The following is a 22330-nucleotide window of genomic DNA, read 5'->3' on the forward strand; positions in this document are numbered from 1 at the left end:
AGCCACCACTTGCAAGCTCCTCTCCAAGCCACTCACCAAACCGACTTGGAAATATATTGTCATTCTTTCACTGTCATTGGGTCAAAATCCTGGAACTCTCTCCCTAACAGCACTGTGGGTGTACCTACACCACAGGGACTGCAGCGGTGCAGCTCACCACCGCCTTCTCAAGGGCAACTAGGGATGAACAATAAATGCCGGCCTAGCTAATGAAGCCCACATCCTGTGAATGAATTTTAAAAAAAATAGAAAACAGTGGTGAAATGAGAAGTGGGGCTAATTAGGGACCAAAAAGTGGGATTTACACATGGAGACTGGGACATGGCTGAGGTATTAAATGAATACTTTTTATTCGTCTTTACCAAGGGAGGTCATGGTGAAAGAGGAGGTAATTCAGACAAGTGAAGGTTTAAAATTGATAAGGTGGAGATATTGGATAGGCTGCCTTTACTTAAAAACAAAAAGCTAAAAGCTACTGCGGATGCTGGGAATCCAAAACAAAAACAGAATTACCTGGAAAAACTCAGCAGGTCTGGCAGCATCGGTGGAGAAGAAAACAGTTGACGTTTCGAGTCCTCATGACCCTTCGGCAGAACTGAAGTATAGTTAGGAGAGAGGTGAAATACAAGCTGGTCTAAGGTGGGGGGCGGGGGGAGAGAGAAGTTGAGGGTGGGTTGGTTGTGGGGATAAGCAAGCAGTGATAGGAGCAGATAATCAAAAGATGTCACAGAGCAAGCAATGATAGGAGTGACATCTTTTGATTATCTGCTCCTATCACTGCTTGCTTGTCCCCACAACCACCCCACCCTCAACTTCTCTCTCCCCCCGCCCCCCACCTTAGACCAGCTTATATTTCACCTCTCTCCTAACTATACTTCAGTTCTGCCGAAGGGTCATGAGGACTCGAAACGTCAACTGTTTTCTTCTCCACCGATGCTGCCAGACCTGCTGAGTTTTTCCAGGTAATTCTGTTTTTGTTCTGCCTTTACTTAAAGTGGATAAGGCACCAGAACTGGATGAAATGCATCTAAGGATACTGAGGGAAGTGAGAGCGGAAATTGCGGAGGCACTGGCCATAATTTTCCAGTCTTCCTTAGACTCAGGGATGGTATCAGAGGGCTGGAGAATTGCAAATCTTATACCCTTGTTCAAAAAAGGGTATAAAGATAAATCCAGCAATGACGGGTTGGTCAGTTTAACTTTGGTGGTGGGGAAACCTCTGGAAACCATAATTCGAGACAGGATTAGGAGTGACTTGGGCAAATGTGGGTTAATTAATTTTAAAAAATTCTCTTGACAGGAGGTGATCTTCACTAGCAAGGCCAGCATTTGTTTCCCACCCCTAATTGCTTTGAACTGAATAGCTTGCTAGGCCATTTCAGAGAGTAGTTAACAGTCAACCAAATTACATAGGATGCATAATAAGGCCATAGAGTAAAAAATCAAGGAAGTTATGTTAATCCTGTACAAAACACTGGTTCAGCTTCAACTGGAGTATTGTGTCCATTTCTGGGCACCACACTTTAGGGAGGATGTGAATTAGAGGGGATGCAGAAAAGATTCACGAGAATGGTTTCAGGAATGAGGAACTCCAGTTGTGTGGCTAAATTGGAGAAATTGGGAAGGTTGAGAGCAGATTTGACAGAGGTATTCAAAATCATGAGCGGTCTGGAGAGAGTAGATAGGGAGAAACTATTCCCATTGTTGGAAACATCAAGAACCACAGGAGACAGATTTAAGGTAATTGGCAAAAGAAGCGATGGTGACATGAGGGAAAACTTACTTATCCAGCGAGTTGTTGGAATCTGAAATGTACTGAAGTGTGGTGGAGGCAGCGTCAGTTGAGATTTTCAAAATGGAATTGGATCATTATCTGAAAAGGTGGAATGTGAAGGACTATGGGAAAAAGGCAGGGGAATGGCACTAGGTGAATTGCTTCTGCAGAAGGTCAACATAGACACAACAGGCTGAATGGCCACCTTCTGTTCTGTAACCATTCTATGATTCTATGTTCCTTTTTATTCATTCACGGGATGTGGGCTTCGCTGGCTGGGCCAACATTTATTGCCCATCCCTAGTTGCCCTTGAGAAGGTGGTGGTGAGCAGCCTTCTTGAACTGCTGTAGTCCATGTCATGCCGGTACACCCACAGTGCTGTTAGGCAGGGAGTTCCAGGATTTTGACCTAGCAACAGTGAAGGAACGGCAATATATTTCCAAGTCAGGATGGTGAGTGACTCCGGAGGGGAACTTCCAGGTGGTGGTGTTCCCATGTATCTGCTGCCCTTGTCCTTCTAGATGGTAGTGGTCATGGGTTTGGAAGGTGCTGTCTTAGGAGCCTTGGTGAATTCCTGCGATGTGACCTGTAGATGGTACACACTGCTGTGTTGGGCCTTATCTCCTGTGCAGTAAACCTTCGTTTTTCAAGCCTCTTTTCATCAGTGCATCCTTTCATCTCTGATATCCTCGCAGTAAATCTGCACTGTAGTAATACTCTGTTGTCATTTATTGAATCCCCGCCCCAACTTATAACTGGGTGGGATCTCACAGGCAGGCAATCTGCCTAGCTACCACCATACTGACTGTGTTTAGAAGGGTTAAAAGGCTACACAGGGCGTTCAAAGCTGCTTAAACGTTCCCCAAATGCTCAAGGCACATCATCACTCTGTGTGCTAATTGCTTGATAATGTTCATGTTGCACATGTTTTCAATGAGCTGAGATAATGGATGCTTGTGCATGTTTCCCTCATTCAGATCCCAGGGCAATTGGATTTTAAACAGATTACACATATTTCTATTTTGTTCACTCTCTTGTCTCATGTCTTATTTGAGAGGGATTATCATTGAATTAATCTTCGGCACGAATGTACATTGCAACCTTTATTAGTTTACACCTTACCCCACACTTGAACAAAGATAAATTAAGCTCTTGCCTGAATACAACAACAAATCAAATGGAAAATATTACAGTTAATTCTGTTTATGCTATTTACTTCAAGCCAAACAAATGAATCCTTTCATGAGGTCACAGGAGGAATGCTCAGTTCAACATACCAATCAGGTAAAACAATTAGATCTGAAATGCAATAATATAGAGGACAGCAAACAAAGCTGTTAAAGGCAAATGTAGTCAAATATAGATTATTGTGAGGTAATAGATTTTCAGAAACAAAACAGAATTTAAACCTACGTGTAGGACTTCTGAATCCTCGTTTGAAAATCTGTGCTGCACCCTGAGCTCAATGGGGTGCTAGATCCAAGAGTGTGCAGTCATTGAAAGCAAGGATTGCAGAGAATGGCAATTGGTGTTTTAATGTTCCCAACCCATTCATTTATATTCAACAGCACAACTAATTGGAATATTGATAGGGAAAGGGGAAGTGAATGTTGGCATTTATTGTAAGTATACAAGTAGGGAAGTCTTGCTAGGGATGTACAAGGGCCTTCGTGAGACTGAATCTGGAGTATTGTGTGCAGTTTTGGTCTCCTTACTTAGGAAAGGATAAAATTATGTTGGAGGCTGTTCACAGTAGGTTAACTCACTTGATTCCTGGGATGAAGGGCTTGTCTTATGAGGAAAGGATGAGCAGGTTGGGTTGATATCCATTGGAGTTTAGAAGAATGAGAGATGATCTTATTGAAACATATAAAATCCTGAAGGGATTTGAGAGGGTGGATGCCGTGAGAATGTTTCCCCTTGTGGGAGAGTCTAGAATGAGGAGACATAGTTTAAAAATTAGGGGTTTCCCATTTAAGAATGAGTTAAGGAGAATTTATTTTGTTAATGGTTCTATTATATTAACTCCCCCACCCCACCCCCGGCAAGGTAAACCTGTTCCCTAGAACTTATCGCTAGCTTAGGATCTCAGCTGAAAGAAATTTCCAAGTATGAAAGGAATATAGTCCTAGACTGGGTCCTCAAATAAAAAGTCCTCTCACCCAGGAGCCCCTACTTTAACAAAGCTATCTTTGGACAAAACATGCCTTAGCAGGCCACACTTCTTGAATGTTTCCCAATACCAGTCCTTAGGAGCTGAGAGTAGTGTGATGGTATGTGTGGGCCCTCGAGGTAATATGGATTTGAGACTACAGCCCATTGTAGTCTTCATTAATACATGTTTTTTTTATTAAAACCAATTCCAGATTGCAGCTTATACAGAAGGATTATAGAATAGCGTAGGTGGTAAATAAAGTTAATCATGACATACCAATAATGTTTTAAAGTACATGCAATTTTTGAATCCGCCTTGTCAACAATTCTTGGATTATCAAACAAATCTTGATTAACAAAGATTATACTCACAATCCAATATGATGATATTAGATTTTGAAGTGTCTCTGTCTCAGTTCTAGGGAATCAGGCAGTAAGTCTGACTTGGCCTATAGTTGTAAAGATGGCTGCTTGCTGACTAAATGTGTCTTTTGAATAGAAATTTTAACAGTGACCAAAAAGACTTCTGTTGTTTATTGTATATTTCTGAAAAAAACATATTTCTGATCAGAGAGAAACCTTGGACCATTTTAAAAGTCTGGAAAAGCAGATTGTTGATTTGGCTGCTTCTCAACCTACAAAATTTGAAGGACACCCTTGTTTACACTAAACAAATTGACAACAATTCAGTTCAGCAGCCATATTTCTGACCATCTTTATGTCAAGTTGCCATTAATGCTAATTTGCAATTAACACTTTTTAACATTTTAAATTCCTCAACAAATATGAGTTTTGTGACATCCTCTCTCAGGGGGCTGTTAGTCTGTGTAATTGTCTCCCCCAGAGAGCAGAAGAGGCTAGGTCATTGAAGATATTTAAGGCTGAGTTAGATAGATTTTTGATCTACAAGTGAGTCAAGGGTTGTGGGGGAAGAAAGGAAAATCAAGTTAAGACCACAATCAATCAGCCATGGTCATATCGGATGGAGCAGCAGGCTCGAAGGGCCGAGTGACCTCCTCCTGCTTCTAGTTCTTGTGTTCTTGTGGTATAGTCTTAAGTTCGTAGACGCTAAACATAAAAGCAAAGAGGTGATTGGAGATTTGTACCCAGATATTTGGCTGAGTTTTCTGATGAAAGCTCACAGACCTGAAACGTTAACCCTGTTTCTACCTCCACAGATGCTGCCTGACCTGCTGAGTATTTCCAGCAATTTCTGTTTTTATATTGGGTAAACCATAATCGGGGTATTCCAGGCAGTTTTGGGCACTTTTACAGAATGTATTGTGGAGCCATCGAAATGGGGCAGTGAAGATTTACAGGGATGACTGAAAAGGCAGAGTTCTATCAACTGAACTAAATTGTGGTCCTCAAAGCCTTCCCTTGCCTGTATAATGGAGTCCCTGTCTTTTTTTGTTCATTCATGGGATGTGGGCATCGCTGGCAAGGCCAACATTTATTGCCCATCTCTATTTGTCTTGGGAAGGTGGTGGTGAGCTGCTTTCTTGAACCGCTGCAGTCCATGTGGTGTAGGTACATCCACAGTGCTGTTAGGGAGGAAGTTCCACAATTTTGACCCAGTGACAGTGAAGGAACGGTGATATATTTCCAAGTCAGAATGGTGAGTGATTTGGAGGGGAACATCCAGGTGGTGGTGTTCCCATGTGCCTGCTCCCCTTGTCCTTCCAGATGGTAGTGGTCATGGGTGTGGAAGGTGCTGTCTAAGGAGCCTTAGTGTGTTTCTGCAGTGCATCTTTAGATGGTACATACTGCTGCTACTGTGCGTCAGTGGTGGAGGGAGTGAATGTTTGTGGAGGGGTGCCAGTCAAGCAGTTGGGCCTAGGACACTACCCTGAGGAGCTGAGATGACTGACCTCCAATAACCATAATAATCTTCCTTTGTCCTAGGTGTGACTCCAACCAGCGGAGAGTTTTCCTTCTGATTCCCATTGGCTTCAGTTTTGTTAGGGCTCCTTGATGCCACACTCTGTCAAATGCTGCCTTGATGTCAAGAGCAGTCACTCTCACTTCACCTCTGGAGTTTAGCTCTTTTGTCAATGTTTGAACCAAGGCTGTAATGAGGTCATGAGCTGAGTAGCGGTGATGGATCTAAATTGAACGTCAGTGAGTGGTTTATTGCTAAGATCCTGAGGGGTCTTGACAGGGTGGATATGGAGAGGATGTTTCCTCTTGCGGGAGAATCTAGAACTAGGGGTCACTGTTTAAAAATAAGGGGTCGCTCATTTAAAACGTAGATGAGGTGAAATTTTTTCTCTCAGGTGGTTGTGAATCTTTGGAACTCTTCCTGAAAGGCTGGTGGATGTAGAGTCTTTGAATATTTTTAAGGCAGTGATGGATAGATTCTTGGTAAGCAAGGGGGTGACAGGTTATCGGAGGTAGGTATGATGCAGATTTGAGGTTATTATCAGATCATCCATGATCTTATTAAATGGTGGATGTTATAGATTTGATTTTTGAGACAACTTTTCTTGGTGGAAACATTGAACTTTATTTACAAGACAGCAACAGCAGCTACATGTGTGCATCAAACTCCATAACTAAAGAAGAACCCCCTCCCCAATAGGTTGCCTGCGCCATGGTTTACGTAGGTCATGTGATCTTACAACACAGGATTATTCTTAAAGCCACAGTCCTATGTTCATCAAACAATAATTGCTACATTCCTTCCCCTATAACTTTTCTCCACATTTTGTATTTACAAGGATATTTATCTCATGACATTACAGTATTTACACAGGTCTTGAAATTACAAGTTCAGTCTTTCAGGTGATTTCCTGATCTGTGTGGAATGTTGTAGCTCCATGACTTCCGATTCTTTTGCAGGAACCACAATCTCTGGAACCACATTAACATCAGGTACCTCATTAGGCACAGGCAGTTCAGGGTCTTCCACTCTGACAGAAACATCGAACATGTCTATCCTTGGCCGAGCAACTTCAACAGGAACCACAGGTTCAGCAATGGAACATCATTTTGTTGGGGTATCTCTCTTCTTAAATGATCCACATGCTTACTGGTGATCTGGCCCTCCACTTCCACGTGGTACGACAATGGTACAGTCACAGAGCTTATTTTACCAGGTAACCACTTCGGTCCTCCACCAAAATTCCTTACATAAACTGCTCCTCCAACAGTAAATTGTTGCTCACGACTGTGCAAATCATGAGTCACTCTTTGGTTCCCTTGACTTTTCTCCGCCTTCCATCAGGCTTAGTCTTGTTCGAAGATGGTGTCTCACCAGTAATTCTGTAGGTGTTGAACCTGTTGTAGTTGGGGGTGGGGGGCGGGTGGGGGGGTGGTGAGTTGTTCTGTAGTGAAATAGGAAACAAGCAAGTTTAGTTCCCAATGGTTCACTTGTTAACTTTTTCATCCCTACCTTTTATTGTCTTTTTGGAACCTTCTTCCTTTTTGTCTTCTTCTTTCTACCACAGAGTTTAGTCTTGGTCTTCTTTTTGACTTCATTGGCGGCCAGATTTCTCTCAGGTGCAATCTCATCTTGTCTTAGTTGGGCTACCCATGATTTCATTATCTATTCGCATCTCTGAAAGTTCTATGACTTTTGCTTTCAAAGCCTCTTTAGCTTCATTCAGCTGATTCTTCAGCTCTTCTGTCTCCTTCTTGTATCTGTTGGCTTCCTCCTGGAACCTTAAACGTTGATGCATCTTCTCTGCCAACTGGTTCTTCAGTTTGTTCAGAGTGGTGTTAAATTCTTCCTGTTCCTCTTCATAATTTTCCAGAGGCACAGACTTTGACCTGAGGGATCCTTGTATTGTGTGAAAGTCTTTCAACAAGTTTACCTTTTCTTTACGAAGCTCACTCACTTCATCTTGAATTCTGTCATTCAGCAGAGTCTCCTTGAGTTTCTTCTGCTATTCTTCCATGTCATTGTTTAGGACAGTCTTCATTTCTTCAGGTTGCTGAATGGCTGCACACTCCTTTTTCATCCTATTGCGGTCCTTGGACTCTCCAGGCTCTTTCTGAAGTACTTTGCCTTGTCCCTTTTCCAACTCAGGAACTCCTCCTGCTTCCTTTTGAAATCCCACTGGCCAATCAAGGTTAATTTCCCCCAACCAATTTTGACCTTGAAGGCTTGGTCCTCTGGTAAGTTGTGCTATTTGGTGTTCATAATAAACAGATCCTATGTTGATGCCTTTTACCTAGATGATTTCTTCACCTGTATACATTTTTAACTTGGCAGAAGTTTGTTCCAGATTTAATTGTTGAGCACCTTTATTTAAATATCTGAAAGTGTGTTCTCCCACTACAGTGGTAGAAGCATCAGTGTCTACTTCCATTTTTAAGGGTTTACCATTCACTTGCAATGTAACAATAATTGGCTCTGTCTTCCCAACTTTCATGTTGAATAATGAATAAATGTCAGAATTGGTTATTTCTGGCTCTTCCACACTGGATATTTCATTGGACTTCATTTGTTGCCTGGAAGCCTGTTTTAATCTCACTTTGCAATGTTTCAATATGTGACAAGAATAACACTCTACCTTTTTAAATTCCCATCATTAGGAGTATGATTGTTTCCATGTCGATAGAAATTAGTTTTCAAATTTGTTGCTAAGCTGTGTCCTTTAAATTTTCAGTTAGCGGGGACTGTTCCCCACTTCGCAGCGGAGTCCCGGCTTTTTGCGCCGCTTTTGTGCACCTCGAATCGCTTGTGCACCCCTTACAGCACTTGCCATCGCAAGCGTTATTTCTAATGCTTTCTTAAAGTCAAGATCCATTTCAGCCAGCGACCTTCGCTGAATAGCATCCTCTTGCACGCCACAGATCAAACGATCCCTGAGCATATCATTCAGGATTTCACCGAACTTGCAATATTCCGTTAGTTGTTTTAATTTCGCCAAGTAGGTAGCAATGGCCTCCCATGGGGCTGTACCCCATGAATTGAACCTGAACTCCTGCATTGTGATTGAGGGCTTGGGTTGAAATTGTCACTTAACATGTTCTGCTCTTTCACTGAAGGTCTACAAATCAGGGGCACTAGGGGCCGTCAGTCTCCGAATTAAACTGTAGGCCTTGCTCCTACAAATGCTCAGGAGAATCGCTCTCCTCTTTTCCTCCCCCATGATTTTGTTGGCTTGAAAGTAGAACGCAAGACGCTCCATATATTGAGACCTGTCATCTGTGGCTGGCTCAACAGGATCGATTCTGCCAAACTGTGGCATCTCAGATGAAAATAACTTCTTTTCTTTTTAATTATCTTAGATACCCACAATCGCTAGGTGAGGGACAGTACCGGAGCTGATCCCATCTCATCGCCAGTTTGTTATAAAGTTGATTTTCCAGTCAACCTTGCTTGGTGGAAACATTGAACTTTATTTACAAGACAGCAACAGCAGCTACATGTGTGCATCAAACTCCATAATGAAAGAAAAACTCTCCCCTAGGGGTTCCCCGTATTACTAACTCATTGATTTACACAGATCATGCGATCTTACGACACATGATTATTCTAAAAGCTACAGCCCTATGTTTATCAGAACTATAATTACTACAGCGGAGCAGGCTCAAGGGGCCGAATGGTCTATTCCTGCACCTTGTTCATATGCTTGTATGTTCGTAAGCAAGTGTCGCTTGATAGCACTGTTGATGACCCCTTCCATCACTTTACTGATGATCGAGAGTGTGTTCACCAGATTGTTTTCCTGCGGCTACTCTAAAGCTAGGTCCAACCGAGGTGTGTCTCTCTGCGCTGGTGGAGGGTGTGGGTGAGTGCTGTGATGGGTGTTTAATGAGGGTGCCTTCAGATTCCTCTTCTATGGTTTCTTCAGGGCTTGATTGGAGGCCCTGGGTTGTGGACTCTGTCAGCTGTTTCCCAGATGTGCCTGCGGAAGCAAGGGGAGATAATTAGTGCATGGCAGTAGCCTGTGGAACAGGACACATCACTCACAGCATGGTTGTCTGATGGATGTCACACTGCTGAATCCTCACTTGGAATAGCTGGATATTGGCCGACAGCTCTCCAAAGCAGGACCGCATCCAGGTGATGGGTAAAAGTCCCGCCTCCTGCCATTCAACACTCGAGAGAGCGCGAAATGGCACAAGGGGCTGCTGGAGTCGGCGGGGGTGTGTTCCCCACTGACTCTTCCGATGGCTTGTGGCTGAGTCCCGTCATCCTGAAAACCCTGGCCTGTACCAAACTTTAATTTGACAGCGCAAACAAATAAAGGAAACATTGGAAAGGAAAACAGTAAACTGGAATTGGAGTCACTGCTGCAGAGATGATGAGGGGCAAAATTAATAGAAACGTTCACATTTTTGAACGTCTGCGAGAGGATGAATTGTAACAGATTAGTTTCACTTAGTTTGGTAAAGCGTCAATTTAGGATGCGTATTCAAGTTGTAAAGGGAGAATGGGATGAATTTTACAGCTGCAGATGGGCAGGTGCCCAACCCGATTGGGCGTAAAATCGCATGAGAAGACGTTGGGTGAACATCCCAATGTCACCGCGCACTCGCGTGATATTTCGCTTGGCGGGCACGGGCAAAATTTCGGAAGCGCGCCCACCGACAATTCAGAGGGAAATTAAGCCTAAAAATGGCGCAATTGTCTCCAAATTTTTGTGACCCGTCCAAACTTACGGTGGGCGGACGGGCGAATCGGCCGGGCGGCCTTTACATTTTTCATCAAACCTCATCCAAGGGCGGGATGAGGGTTTTCTTTATGAAATGAAATGAAAATAAATATCTGTGGACAGCATTTTTATCAGCTATACTTTCAGGTGCTTGATTGTGATGCATGGACATTTTCTTTTGCAGCTTTTTAAACCTTTATTCAATGACTTTCAGGTCTGCAGCTCTCTGGAGCAACTGTCTGCCTTTGGGGAGCTTTCTCGCATTGCTCCCCTGCGCCTGTGGATGCGCCATCGCCTGCCTTCACCCTGGCCTTTAATTGGCCAGCCAGCATGAAATCGCGGTCGGCGGCCGATTGCGGTTGAGGACCCGTTTCCTGTCCGCTCCTGGGCCTGCCAATCGAGCATGGCTACCAAAGGTAAAATTCAGGCCAATGTTTCTCATGCAAAGGCTTATTAGAATAAGGAGTACATTACTACAGGGGCTGTGAAAACTGTAGTTAAGAGTGAATTAAATTAAGAGAAAAATAAAAGCTAAGAGGAAAGAGCATTAGGGTTCGTTTGAAAGGGGGTTTTAATCTACATATAGCCTAGAAAAATTGAATGGGCAAAGATAACCTGGATGAAGAATTTGTGGAATGTTCTAGTGCCAACCAGAGAGCAGGCTACAATATATCTGGTATTGTGCAGCGAGATAGGATTAATTAATGATCTCATAGTGAAAGTGCCCCTAGGTAGCAGTGATCATAATATGACTGAATGTTACTTTCAGTTTAAGGGAGAGAAGAGTTGGTCTAAAACTTTAAACTTAATTAAGGACAATTAATGAAAGCAAAGCTAGCTAAAATGAACTGGCAAATTATGTTAAGGGATGGGCCAATAGAGATGCAGTGGTAGACATTAAAGGGGATATTTCAGAATACACAGAATAGATACAGTCCAATGAGAAAGAAAAATTCCAAGCAGAGGACCCACCATTCATGGTTAACAGATACATGAAAATAGTACCAAACTTAAAGGAAAGCATATAATTGAACAAAGATGGACGGCAGGTCAGAAGATTGAGCAGAATATAAAAACCAGCAAAGAATGACTAAAAGATTAATAAGGAGAGAAAAATTAGAGTATAAGAATAAGCTAGCTAGAAATATGAAGACAGACAATAAGAGTTTCTATAGATATTAAAAAATATAAATAACAACATGAGTGTTGGTCCTATAGAAGGTGAGTCCAGGGAATTAATAAATAGAAAATAAAGAGATGACATATGAATTAAACAGGTATTTTGCATTGGTCTTCACTATAGAGGATACAAGTAACATCCCAGAAATATCTGTAAATCAGGAAATGGAAGGGAGGGGGGAACTCAAGAAAATTACAATCACCAGTGAAGTGGTATTGAGCAAGTTATTGGAGCTGTCACCTGGTAAGTCCCTGGCAAGATTCTGATGGACTTTATCCTAGAGTCAAGTTGCTAGTGAGATAATTGATACATTGGTTTTAATTTTAGATTTGAGTAAGGTTCCATTCAACTGGAAAAAAGATAATATAACTTGTTTATTCAAAAAGAGAGGGAGACGGAAGGCAGGAAACTACAGCCTAGTTAGCTTAACATCTGTCATAAGGAATGTGTTCAGAGCTATTATTAGAGATTTTAAAAGTATTTATTAACAAAAGAAAATATTTCAAGCGCATACATAAAATTACAATTACTTAATACTTTAACAAACCTTAACATTTCCTAAATAACCTGACTCCCAGTTACACACCCCCTTTAAGGCAACAGTCCAAAATAGATTTTAGTTTAAAAGAAAACCAGCAAGTTAGCCCAGTATCCACTTGACAGTGGAATTCCAAATGGCTTTCTCCAACTTTAGTTACTGGACATAACAGACCTATGCACCAATGGCTGGAGGCTTCTTCAAGGCTGTTTCATATACTCCCATCAGATCTTACAATGGCCCCCCACATTCCTTTATATATGTTTCTCTCTCATTAATATGTAAATTCAATTGTTACAAATGTTTTTGGAACTGTACTTTTCCCATAATATAAAAACTTTCATGTTGCCAATATTGTCAGTAAACTTTGGAAAAAATAAGCACTGTCCTTAGCCGTACTCAGCTATCTAGTTGTAAACTAACATCCCTTTGAAATCCAAACAATCTCTTCACTTTTCTAAAAATGCAAATTCCCTTCACACCTCACATGCTAAGATGGCATCCATGTTTACTCATTAGCATTTTAAGTACATTTCTACACCTAGCTTCTTTTGATAATTTCAAGCTTGCAGTCTACCTGACTCCAAATGTAATTAAATCACACAGACAGAACCACCTACACTCACACCCATAAACCTACTTTACAACAATCCAGAAAAATATTCTGAAAATTATTATACTCTCGTAACAAAAGGAATTTTTTTCTCTGAGAGGGTCATGAGTCTTGGGAACTCTCTTCCTCAAAAGGTGTTGGAAGCAGAATTTTTGAATATTTTGAAGGCAGAGGTAGATAGATTCTCGATTAACAAGGGGGTGAAAGGTTATAGGGGGTAGGCAGGAATGTGAGTTTAAAGTTACAGTCAGATCAGCCATGATCTTATTGAATGGCGGAGCAGGCTCAAGAGGTCGAGGGGCCTACTCCTGCTTCTAATTCATATGTTCGTATGAGCGCAGCTGAAAAAGACCAGCACAAGCAAAGTACACTGAGGACTGAGTGGCTTGCTCATCCATTTGAGAGTCAACCACATTACCATGGGTTCTAACATGTAGGCCAGACCGGGTAGGGATGGTAGACTTGATTCACTAAAGGGCATTAGTGAACCAGATGGGATTTGCAACAATGGTTTCATGGTCACCATTATACTTTTAATTCCAGATTTTTTTTATTGAATTCAAATTTCACCATATGCGAGGTGGAATTCAAACTTGGGCACCCCAGTTTGGTTACCCTTGGTTTCTGGATTACTACTCCAGTGACAGTTGCACTATGCCACCACCTCCCCAGCTGTTGTGATCTGGAATGCACTGCCTGCAAGTGTGGTGGAAGCAGATCACTTGTAACTTTCAAAAGGAGAATGGGGTGTATACTTTCAAAGGAAAGCATTGCAGGGCTGTGTGGGAAGACAAGAGAAATGGGACTAATTGGATAGATCTTTCAATGAGCTGGCATAGACACAATGGGCCACATGGCCTCCTTCTGTGCTGTCAGATTCGGTGATTCTGAAAGTGAAGAATAAGAGTCGATTTAATTGAGGTGTTTAAGATGATTGAAGGAGTTCATTGAGTAGATAGGGAGAAGCTGAATTGCCTGTTTGGGGGAAGTCCAGAACATTGGGGGGGGATAATCCTAAAATTAGAGCTAGGCTGTTCATAAGTGATGTCAGGAAGCACTCCTTCACACAAAGGGTAGTGGAAATTCTGTCCCCCAAGAGGTTGTTGAGGTTGGGTGTCCACTGAAAATGTCTAAACTGAGATTGATGGATTTTTGGTGAGGCAAGGATATTAAAGGTCACCAAGCTGAGGTGAGTAAATGGAGTTAAGATGTTGATCAGCTGTGATCCAATTGAATGAGGGAACTTGTTTGAGGGATAGAATGGCCTCATGCTGTTCCTTGTGAACAAAAGAGGGACAAAAGGATAACGGAAGGGAATAAAGAGCAAGGTTCTGACTCAGAAGCAATAGTGTTACCATTGGTCTCAGGCTGGACAGATGAGGCCGTAACTTCCTTGGAGTGGCAACCAGTGTCAGACTGCCACTCTGTGCCCAAATACTCACGTTAGATTTCTCCCATGCCTGTCTGCCCTAACCACGCAACTCAGGCCAGGTGAGATCAAAGCAGTGCAGCTCATCCTGAGGCAGAAATTCTTCACTTGGCGGGCGGGCATGTGCCTGACCCGCTTGAGTGTGAAGTGATGCACGTTGACGTCGGCCGAGTGTGCCGATGTCAATGCGCAGTCGCGCGATAGTTCGGTCGGCGGGCACTCGCTGAATCCAGCAGCGGGCCCGCTGACAATTAAAAGGCCTGTTAAGGCAATTAAATATTCAATTAACTTAAATATTTTGCTGCCACTCCAACTTAACGGTTGGCGGGCAGGCAAAAAGGCCAAGCGGCCTTTGCATTTTTTTGGAATCCTCATCCACGGGCGGGATGAGGTTTCCAAAAGCAAATAAAAATAAAATAAAAACTTTAATTTTTCATTAATAACACGTCCCTGCTCGTGTGAGAGTCACATGAGGGGACATGTTTCATGACAGTTTCATTTTTAAATATTTTTTTCATATCTCTTCATCTCCCTCAGGCAGCCCCGAGTCGCAGGGAGATTGTGCAACGCTCACTTGTATGAAGTTCGCGCTCGGCCCACTCTCCCTCCTCCCCCGTCCACACAGACAGCGCCCAGCGCTGCCCCTTGTGTTTCATGCTGGGCAGGCCTTGGTTGGCCCACCAGCATGAAATCGTGGTCCGGTCCCGACCTCCCCCTGCCAAGCCCACCCTCTATGTGCAAAATTCTGCCCCTAGTGTCGAAGTGGAGGAGGACATGTGCCCTCATTTGCAGCACTTTCGCATTTTCGTATGATATCCAGCCCAGTGGAAGTTTGCAGTTTTGGACAATTACTGTGTAGACCCTCACCTATAAAGTTCCGAGATGGGTCCCCCAGCACTTCTTTGAGGTACCCCCTCCTCAATCCAATACTGGGGAGCTCAGAAGGTATCGCCCACTGTAATTCAAAGTACCCTCTGTAGACAGGACTATTGCTCCATTTATGCTTAAACATATTAAAAATTATTACTAAAACATCACTCTGAATTAATTTGAAAACTGTGAAATGTTATTATTACCACATATTAATTTAACAAGTTTATCAAAAGAATGCATTCATTAACAAAACATTTATTAACGAATAATTAACATCAACATCATCTTCAACAATCTGAGAGTTACTATTGACCAGAAACTGAACTCGAACACCTTTATAAATACTGTGGCTACAAGAGCAGGTCAGAGGCTGGAAAATCTGTGGCGAGTAATTCACCTCCTGATTCCCCAAAGCCTGTCCACCATCGACAAGGCACAAATCAGGAGTGTGATGGAATACTCTTCACTTGGCTGGATGAGTGCAACTCCAACAACACTCAAGAAGCTCAACACCAACCAGGACAAAGCAGCCCCGCTTGATCGACACCTTAACCATCAAATTAAACATCCGCCTTCTCCAGCAATGACACACAGTGGCAGCAGTGTGTACCATCTGTAAGGTGCACTATAGCAACTCATCAAGCCTGCTCTGACGCCACCTTCCAAACCCAAGATTTCTACCACCGAGAATGCCTAAGTCAAAAGGCACATGGAAACACCACTGTTTGTGGTTTGGCCTGGTAGCCTAATCTATAGTGGGAATGTTCTCCTATTACGATGAGTAACTCTAGTCTGATTCAGGTAGGTTACTTTATTAAGACTATATACAAGATAGGCTACAAGGTAGGTACATCTGTCTTGAGTACAGACTGTTCCATCTGCTCTAGCACATGACTGCTGTTGTTACTGTTACGTCATGATACACATCGCTAACTCATTACCATAACTATTAACTCATTATGCTACACCTCCCACCAAATGTAATGTCAACTTCTTTAATAACAATATTAAACTATTTCTCAGACTATTTACATCACTTTCTGAAACTTCTGTAACCTCCTTAACTGTTACAGATTATATCCAATTCCTCCTCCGACTCTCCTCCTCCCCCGCCAAATTACTGATATGAGGGTTTTGATCCCCCACAGTGTTCTCATTGTGGATTCCTGCAATCACATTTGAATTCCCAGCCATAGGGCTGATTTTTAGGTGAAACTGTTGGAGAAACAAACTCCAGCAGAATAACCTGGCATTCTGAGTTTCGAACTTTTCCACAACGGCTACGTTCATTTACAAGTTAGCTTGGTATCGAGGTTTTAGAAATTGCTGTGTTCCTAATGGTAGTCCTTGCGGTCAGTAATCCTGGCTGGGATTTTCCGGCCCCGTTGTGGGTGGGACCCTTCCCCCTGGGGTGAGGTGGCCTCCCAGCCAGAAGTCCATTGACTAGCGGCGGGACCGGAAGATGCCAGTGGCGGGCAGGTGCAGGAAAACCCCACCCCCCCTGTGTCAGTCCCTTGCTGTATCGCTGGATTGAGTGTCATCAATGGGGTTTGGGTGCTTTACCTGAGTGCTGGCTCCCAAACTGCTAACCATTGCCAAGCTGCCCTGGGAGCTTTTTAAGCCTCCTTGGGCCACCCCAAAGGATCTCATGCATCCCTCCTGGAACACTGTTAAACAGTCTAACACGGAGACTTCCCCTTCTGTTCTAAAATCCTCTCCTTGATTAGTTTCAGTGGACCTTGCACTTGGTGCCCGTAAACTATTTCGAACCGGGTAAAACTGGTGGACTCATTGGGCAATTCTCTGCTACGACCCTCATGCTGGCTTTCGCAAAGGCTGTTACTATGCAAATTTATTTGGCTGTTGGGCTGAGCTGTTCTTGTCGAGTTTAACTCTTTGCCTACCTCAGTAACCTATGAATTCGCTGGCCCAAACCCAAGCGCTTTCACAGGTCTAATTGTCAGGAGGATAGTGGGTTGTGCTGTGACGTCCACACCCTGGAGGGATTCTGGTTCATGGGTTTCTCTGCTATTCTCCTTCTGATCTCCACAGTTCTGCCTACTTTAGGGGAGATTCCCCTCTCTTCGTCTTTTGTTTTAGGAAGGGCGCCTTCCCCTAATCTGTCCCATGCGCTCGGGGACACTACTGCCCTCAGGTGGAGATTTGGCTCCTGCCGTCCCTCCCCTGTTGCTCTTCAGCTAAGTGGGGCATCACACTCACTCTTCCCTGGCCTATATGGGAATTTTGCTGTTCCCTATTTAAATTTTTCATGAAACTATCACTCAAACAGAACATTGATTCACTAGCACCCTCTGTTTTCTGGGGAATTTGCCTTCCCTTAACGTGTTCTACATTTCCTGGAACATTACATCCTCCAAGTGGACGTTTAGGTCCTGCGTACTCCCTTGTGGCTTTTCACCCAGGTGAGGCATCTCCCTCACTATCTGCTTTTCTCCTTAGGAACTCCCCTCTTCCCCGTTAAATCTGCCATGAAGCTTTTTGCCAAACAGGTCATTGGCCTATTCCTCTTCTCCTTTTTAATCTTTTTGGGTCCCTCATGGGCCTCTTTTATCCCTGCTAGTCTAGCTTTGATGCTTTTGAATTGCTCAGATTCTACCTTGCTTCTTTGTACTTCTGTAGACCTGTCCTTGGCCAGTTTAACATCCAGTCGCTCCCTCACTGTCTCCTTACTTGTCTTGGTGAACTCCCCTGCTCCCTGTTTAATTCTGCAAAAACTCTTCCTGCTAACTCGATTTGCATGTGTCTGCCTGTATTAAATTCCACCAGTCTTTTTCTGGACCCACATTAACTCTACAGACGTAACCGTGGCCTTTTTAAATTCAAAAAGCTAATTCTTAATGACGCCAACTCTCACTGGTTCTATCGCCTTCTCTTGGGCCCCTGAACCCTCTCCAACTCTCTGTCTGGCTGCAGACTTTGGCTGCATGTTCCCTGCCTCTTTGATTGTAAGTAGCCCTTGCCTGGCTACACCAATCCTTTACAGGCTCGATTGCCCCCTTTAAGGCCTTAAACCATTCTGGGTTCCGTGTATTCCTACAGATCCCAGCTGGTTTCCTCCAGCCCCTTCAGCTTCTGTTGATTTGAGTGATTTTTATTCACTTTTCAGGAGTGCTGTCCTTTTGCCTGCCTCAGTTGCCTTTATCTTCCTTTCCAGTTCACACAGTCTTCTTTGGAAAGCTTCCTCTCTTTCCTTTCCTTTTTTCTGTCTTTCTTTCCCTTCTCTTCCCTTCTCTCTCTTTCTCTTTCCTTTTCTCTTTTCTAAAATTCTCTCCCTCTTCTCTCCATTCCCTTTCCTCTCTCTCTTTCTCTTCCTCTTCTCTCATTTTCTAATTCTTTTTGTTCCTGTTCTACCTGCATTCTCAGCAGTTCTACTGTTTTTCAGTCTTGTCTTACATGCGCGATGTGATGTTCTGGCCGCGCACTGTAATGTTACACATCTCATCTCATTCGAGGGAATCTCTACCCCTAAGTGCCTAGGCAGCTCTTTTAACACTTCGGTCAGCAATGGCCATTCTCGCAGGCGGGAGGGATGAGAAAATTTGGAGAGCTGTTAAAAGCCAACGGCTCTCCAAATTCTCCCATCCCACCCACGGCTGGTGGGCCCAGAAAATACCGCCCTACACTTGATGAGTTAATGGTTATAGTGGAGAGAATCTCTTAAGAGGAGAGTGAGCCAGACAATTTGACCTGGAGGGCAGCTGGACTCCTTTCCCTTCAGTACTGTGGGAGTGCTGCACTGCCGGAGGTGCTGCCTTTTAGATGCGACATTAAACCACCTATGCTCTCAGGTGGAAGTACAAGACCTAAGGCACTATTCAAAGAAAAGCAGTGGAGTTCTCCCCTCTGTCTCATCAAAGTATATCCCTCAATCAACATCACAAAATTGGATGATCTGATTGTTATCATATTGCTGTCTGTCGGGAGCTTACTGTGCACAAATTGGTTGCCATGCTTCCTTGATTATAGCAGTCGAAACACTTCCAAAACTACATCAGTGGCTGTGAAATTCTTTGGGACACCCTGAGATCATTGAAGGCACTTTTATAAATGTAAGTTTCTCTTTTCTTTCCATTGTTTTTGTAAGTTAAACTAATAAATGAATATTCCCAACGCAAACATTGCCAAAACTGTCAAGACTACAATGTTCAGGGGCAATCAGAGGAAGCTGATAATTGAATCTTCTGTATAAATATTAAGTACAGAACTGTACATTACCAGAATCAACCTGTCTTGTGCTAGGAGTATCCACCATTGCTAGACCCCTGCAATAGAAGCACAGGTAGGGCAAAGTTAGAAACCTATTTACTGCTTAATTTTTAATACCAGGCAGGTCGTTGCTGTGTTTTGATATAATATTTGCTTGCGGATTGGCATCAAGTGAACAGGCTGTTTTGAAATTTTATTTTCACTTCAACGTTTATTTGAGGTGATAAAATATTGACTGTGTTTTGACAAGTAAACAGTTGATAACTAAATATTTAATTCTGCAGAAGCTCTGGGGACAACCTGGATGGTTTAAAGCGCAGAGACTTAACGTGAGAATGTTTTCTTTTAAGCCTTGTGCAGATCAGAATGATATTTGCGTTGAACTTATTTTCTGAACAATTAATGCGTCTTCAGAAAATATTGCGAGAAATGATGCTTGTTCCGGATGAAAAGCTTACATCAGGTATAAGCAGTCATCGCAGCTTGAAAAAAAAACCCCTGGCCTGAATTTTTCCCTTGTCAGGCACGCGCGGTCAGCGGGTCTGGAAGCAGACGTGACATGTGCGTCCACCTGCGCTCGGACCCCCGAGCGTGATCTTACGCTGCTGTTCAATTAACGGCTGGCCGGCATGAAACGTGCCCGGAGAATGGCTCAGCACTGCTGGTGGGGGTGGGGGGGGCAGGAAGAGGGTGGGCACCGATGTCACCGCGGGTGCTGGTGAGCGCTTCCACTGAGCTCCCTGAAGGAAGACGGCTGCCTCCGGGAGCGGCAGGCCTTCAAATAATGTAGGAACGCACAAAAATGCTGCAAAAAATGTCCATGCAGACCTCATTAAAAAAAAACAATCCCCAGATATTTCTTTCCATTTTAAATCCTGACGGAGCTTTCATCCTGCCCTTGGATGAGTTTTCATCAAAAATGTGAAGCCTGCCTGGCCGATTGGCCCGTCCGCCAACCTTAAGGTTGGACTGGCAATGAGAAATTGCTGACAATTGGGCCATTAAAGGGCTTAATTCCCCAACTGTCAACGGGCGCTCTCCCGACTGTTGCGTGCGTGAAATATCGTGCTAATTCGCGATGATGTCAGGACGCTCGCCCAACATCATCGCGCACAATTTCACGCCCATTCGGGTCAGATGCGCACCCCTAACAACATGTCATGGGTTTTCTCACCTGCCCATCTCTAGGTTGGGTTCTGTGTTGGGGTACGGTCCATCAACCCTTCTGCTAGCATCCCCAGGTGGCCTCTGATGGCGAGAGTCCAGAACAGTGGGGGTGATATACCAGCCTAGATACTTGGAAAGTGAACTTCTGTATTGCTGAGGAAAAGAGACATGCTGTCAAAGCTTTCTGTCTCGCGCTCATCAGGCCAGATTCGCAAGAAAACCAAATCTCAAAGGGAACATCAACTGATACTGCATGAGAAGAGGGTGCTGATTAGTTGGCAAGTGGACTCTGATTGGTGGATGCGTTGCCATGGAATGCAAATTTTATTTCCCAACCCCTCCTACTCAAGAATGCGAATCAGATGGAACTCAACTGAAGTTTTTAAAAATTATTTTATGGGATGTGGTTGTCACTGGCTAACTCAGCATTTGTTATCCATCCCTCATTGCCCTTGAGAAGGTGGTGGTGAGCTGAGGCTGGTTAAGGGTTTTGGGTAACGAGACGGAGCTGAGGTGGGTAAATGGAATTGTGGTGCATGATTGAACTACATAGTGGTGCTGCCCCTAGGGGCTGAATGGCCTATTCCTGTGTTCCCATGTTCCTGACATGATGTAAATCCATCTTCAATTCCGGGATGAGGTTACTTCCATTGACTCGAACTTTCCCTGATGCTGCTACGTTGTAAATACAGTTTTAGCTGACTTGGACTATTTGAACCCAAAATTCTGATCAGGCCTTAGGGTGGGTGTGAGATGGGTCACCAAGTGACCAATTTGGAAAAATGAGACAAAAACTGGCTCAGTAAATCTCCCGCCCACCTCATTAAGAGCTGACCCACTGTCAGTGCGAGGCTGGGAGAGGTGCATATCTTGGGGAGGTCGCAAATTACCCGGGAGGTTTAACTTTGACAGAAATCTCACCAGCCAAGAGCTTCTGCTGAAGCACTTGTGAAGATCCCAACTTTTATCCAGGGGAAGGGAATTGTTGAGTTGGAGTTGAAGGTGGCATGGTGTGTCTCTGATTCTACTGTGAGCAGACTGGCACAGGTGCTTCTGTCTGGACTGCCCTTCCTGAGCATCCTGCCCTGTAGCTGGGGGTCAGGCATTGTATCTGACCCCATGACTGAATTTGGAGGCTCACTCCATTAGGGCACCAATGGGTGAAACAACCTTATCTATCCGATACTACTGGCACCAGGCTCAGGTCACCATAGATATTAACATTAGGAATAGGAGGCCACAGAGCCCCTCAAGGCTGCTCCACCATTTAATTAAGCTATGCCTGATCTGCATCTCCACTCCATTTTTCAGTCCTTGGCCCATATCCTGTTAAACCCTTACCCAACAAACACCAACCGATCTCAGTCTTGAAAGCACCAATTTTCATGGCCTTTAGGGGGGGTCAGAATCCTAGAATTTTACAATATTTTGTAAAATGTGCTTTCATTCCTCAATGACCTGCTTCTAATATTGGGAGCTGTCATGTTCGATTGTTCTATGTTTGATTATGTAAGTCTTTTTATTATTGATGCTCACTGTGGTTGATTGGTTAAACCTGAGTGTGGACTCAGAGAAAAGTAACCAAGCTGTAGAAAGAGCTGGAAGCCAGAACTGAAGCATGGAGCAGACATTTTATGGTGAGAGGCTAAGAAAATTGGGTCCATATTTCCTGGAGTTTAGAAGAATGAGAAGTGATCTCACTGAAACATCTGAGACTCTGAAGGGGATTGACACCGAGAGGTTGTCATCCCCTGGCTGGGGAATTT

Source organism: Cetorhinus maximus, chromosome 10, assembly GCF_964194155.1.
Source record: "Cetorhinus maximus chromosome 10, sCetMax3.hap1.1, whole genome shotgun sequence".
NCBI classification, from domain to species: domain Eukaryota; kingdom Metazoa; phylum Chordata; class Chondrichthyes; order Lamniformes; family Cetorhinidae; genus Cetorhinus; species Cetorhinus maximus.